This window comes from Talpa occidentalis, unplaced genomic scaffold (assembly GCF_014898055.3).
Source record: "Talpa occidentalis isolate TD23 unplaced genomic scaffold, MPIMG_talOcc4v2.1 talOcc4.17, whole genome shotgun sequence".
Classification (NCBI taxonomy): Eukaryota; Metazoa; Chordata; class Mammalia; order Eulipotyphla; family Talpidae; genus Talpa; species Talpa occidentalis.
The window spans coordinates 25,098,203-25,102,260 of record NW_023601754.1 but is presented as its reverse complement, the minus strand read 5'-3'; the positions used below and the strand labels follow the sequence as shown (position 1 = coordinate 25,102,260).

At 44.0% G+C, this 4,058-nt stretch overlaps 1 pseudogene across 1 annotated transcript; it reads left to right on the top strand.

Moving 5' to 3' along the window:
- Positions 1-2,854: 2,854 nt before the first annotated feature.
- On the top strand, positions 2,855-3,804 carry LOC119250393 (glyceraldehyde-3-phosphate dehydrogenase-like; annotated as a pseudogene). Its single transcript, XR_005126284.2, has one exon. The product of XR_005126284.2 is annotated as a glyceraldehyde-3-phosphate dehydrogenase-like (transcript).
- Positions 3,805-4,058: the final 254 nt, after the last annotated feature.

Genomic DNA, 4,058 nt, shown 5'->3' with positions numbered 1-4,058 from the left:
ACAAGTCAGTTGTGGCAGTTGCTCCTCAGAGCCCTTTTATGTAACAGTGTACTTCCTGGATTGTGGAATGGACCAATCAGGTGTGACCATCAGATTGATGCTAAATGGTCCAATCAGATTTGTGGGTGAAAGAGTATATAAACCAGGGTTGGAGGGAGCTCAGGGGGCCCCTGAAGAAGAAGAGAGGATGCCAGCCCCTGGAGAAGGAGATATGATGCCACCCCTTGAAGAAAAGAGGGCATTTCCAGCCTCCGAAGAAAGAAGAAAAGAAGCTAACCTTCAGCAGCTAACCTCCGAGGAGGGAGTAGAAGCTGAAGGACTCTCACAGACTGGGCCTTGGTTCTGTCTCTGACGTTGCCTGAAAGGAGCACCACAGGCCCTGGGCCTGGCGTCTCAAAGAGCTGTTCGTTGTTGGGGTAACCCAACAACTCACAAAGAGCTGTGAACACTGGGTGTCTCTGACACCACCTCTGCAGGACCAGTAGTGACCATCACTACTGGCCAGTGCTGTCCAGCACTCCTGGTGAGTGGTGGCAACCATCACTAATGCTACCTGGGTGAGAGAGCCACCAATTGAGGATGCCTTGAGCTCTTTGTTCCCCCTGATTGTAAAATAATCCCCATGGTTGTTCTTCCTGAAGCCTGAGGTCTCTTGCAATTGTGTGTGCAGGTGAGAACCCACAGACAGCGACTTGTCCTCTTATCAGATACTGTCCTTTGTTAGGCTGTAGCTCTTGGTTTTGGTTTTTGGCCTTTTGGGGCTTTTTGGTGGCTCTCTGTTCTCAGAGCCTGGGCAGGTGTGTGGTTGTTCTATCCATCTGGCGTCCTGCCTTGTGGCCTCTTTTGTGGCCCTCTCCACCCCTGTTTCAAGGTAGTAGTCTAATTTCATTCTTTTGCATATGGCTGCCCAGTTTTCCCAATACCTTTTGCTGAAGAGAATACCCTTTTTCTATTTTATATTTTTGGCTCCTTTGTCATAAATTAACTGCCCATCTAAGTGTGACTTTAGGATTCTCAGTTCTATTCCATTAGTCAGTGTATCTATTTTTATTCCTGTAATATACTGTTTTGATTACTATAACTTTGTGGTATAATTTGAAGCCAGGAAATATTATACTTCTGTTCTTTTTTTTCTGATACTCTGGCTATTCAGGGTGTTTTGTGGTTCCATATGAATTTTAGTAATTTTTCCTCTATTTATCTGTAAAATGACCACTGACATTTGGATAGGGATTGCACTGAAACTGTATATTGCTTTGGTTGACATGGCCTTTTTGACAATTTTGATTTTTCTAATCCATGAGCAAGAAATATCTTTCCATCTTTTTTTTTTTTTAAGATTTATTTATTTATGCATACAAGAACTGGGGGTAAAAGCCAGAGGGGTATGTGTGTGGGCGGGGGGAATGAGAGGATTCACTGGAGATAGAGTGGGGAACAGAACAGGCAGATTGACTGAAACGCACTGCTGAGGGGAGCAGCAGGAAAGTCAGGAGAGATCTGCTGCGCCATGTGCGTAGATCCCTGACTGGGGATCGAACTCATGCTGCAGAGGCTGCGGACAGCTTCATAGGTTGTGTCTCAACCTCTTGCACCACCAGGGAGGTCCGCTTACTTTCCAGTCTTATTCCATATATTTATTTTTTTTTTCTCATTTCATTTTCTGGGAGCATCACTAAAATATTAACTAGCAATAGTCAAAGTAGTCCTGTCTTTCCTTTCATTCTCTTTTATATGAAATATTCTAACATTTTGTTATCAAGTACAACATTACCAAAAATTTGGTGGTTGAAATTTACCAGTTAAGGAAATTGCCCTAGTTTGGTAATATTTCTGTAAGTTAGAAAGGCATATTTCATTTCAGCAAATACTTCTTTTCTTTGCATCTATAAAGATGACTGTGTGTTATTTCTCCTTTCTAGTCACAGTGACTGTCATTGGAAAATTTCCTTATGTTAGAAAATCTTACATACCTTGGATAACATATATTGATTATTATACAGTGCTGGATTTGATTTCTGTATTTAACTTAAAAAACTTAAAATTCTATATAGCTGAAATTGGTCTACACATATTTTCCAATATTTTCTTTAATTGGTTTTGGTATTGAAATTATATCTGTCCACTAAAATAAAGTTTTTTAAAATAAGATAGGCGAAATGTTTAGAATATAGGAAAGACTTGATTATAAAACTATTTGAGCTTTTTGTCTAATTAGGATTTAGAGTTTTGCCTGGCAATACATTTAATTTATTTAATGGTTCTTTTCTATTTGTTTTTGAGTCAATATTAGTAATTCATATTTTTACAAATATTTTCTCTGCTAATTATATTTTCAAATTTAATCAAATAGTTATTCATATTGTTTTCTTACAATTGACAGACATCTCAACTTTATCGTAATTTTATCTCTCCATTCACAAGTATGACAACTCCCTCAATGTCAGCTGGGGCTGACACTGCCTTTAATGACCACTTTGTCAAGCTTATTTCCTGGTATAACAATGAATTTGGCTGCTGCAACGGGGTGATGGGCCTCATTTAAATTTTTTTAAATTTATTTTCAATTTATATATGTTAAGATTCACTTAGGCAAATAGAATTGTGACTAGATTAAGATGTAGAATGGGTCCTTCAGCCCGCTAGCTGCCACCAGGACCCGATGGCAGGATGCTCATCGCGATGCTTAACTGGTTGCAGTGTCTTTTGTGGTGACCAGGCCACCACGTTGCAAGTGGGAAGAACATGAATGAATAACCATTAGGAAACCTCCCCTGGCTCCTTGGTCTTCCTTGCCTCTGACTGATACTCCCGCCTCCCTTGCGGGGTGGAGCTTCTTTTATCCGGGAAGCCAGATCTGGCCATATTGGCTGCCTGGTCACTGGGACTGCTTTCAACTCTGGCAAAGTGGACATTGTTGCCATCAATGACCCTTCATTGACCTCATCTACATGGTTTACATGTTCCAGTATGATTCCACCCATGGCAAGTTCAATGGCACGGTCAAGGCGGAGAAGGGGAAGCTTGTCATCAAGGGGAAGTCCATCTCCATCTTCCAGGAGCGAGATGCCGCCAACATCAAGTGGGGTGATGCTGGTGCCGAATATGTTGTGGAGTCCACTGGAGTCTTCACTACCCTGGAGAAAGCCAGGGCTCACCTGAAGGGTGGGGCCAAGAGGGTCATCATCTCTGTCCCTTCTGCTGATGCCCCCATGTGTGTGATGGGGGTGAACCACGACAAGTATGACAACTCCCTCAAGATTGTGAGCAACACCTCCTGCACCACTAACTGCTTGGCCCCCCTCACTAAGGTCATCCACAACCTCAGCATCGTGGAGGGGCTCATGACCATGGTCTACGCCATCACTGCCACCCAGAAGACCATGGCATGATGGCCGAGGGGCTGCCCAGAACTTCATTCCGCTTCTACTGGCAACGCCAAGGCTGTGGGCAAGGTTATCCCTGAGCTGAGTGGGAACCTGATCGGCATGGCCTTCTGCGTCCCCACGCCCAATGTGTCAGTTGTGGATCTGACCTGCCACCTGGAGAAAGCTACCCAGTATGACAACATCAAGAAAGTGGTGAAGCATGCCTCACAGGGCCGCCTCAAGGGCATCCTGGACTACACCGAGGATCAGGTTGTGTCCTGCGATTTTAACTGTGACACCCATTCCTCTTCCTTCGATACTGGGGCCAATTGCCCTCAATGACCACTTTGTCAAGCTTATTTCCTGGTATGACAATGAATTTGGCTGTAGCAACAGGGTGGCGGGCCTCATGGTACACATGGCCTCCAAGGAGTAAGAGGCCCCGGACCACCACCAGCCAAAGTGAGAGCACAAGAGGAAGAACTAGGCCCTCAGCTGCTGGGGAGTCCTTCCGTCACTCATGCACACAGAGAATCTCCTGACCTGTCACAATTCCATCCCAGATGCCCTGGAGAAGGGGAGGGGCTTAGGGAGATCTGCCTTGTGTCATGTACCATCAATAAAGTACACAGTACCCAGCCAAAAAAAAAAAAAAAAATTAAGATGTAGAATGGGTCCATTACGTCCTCT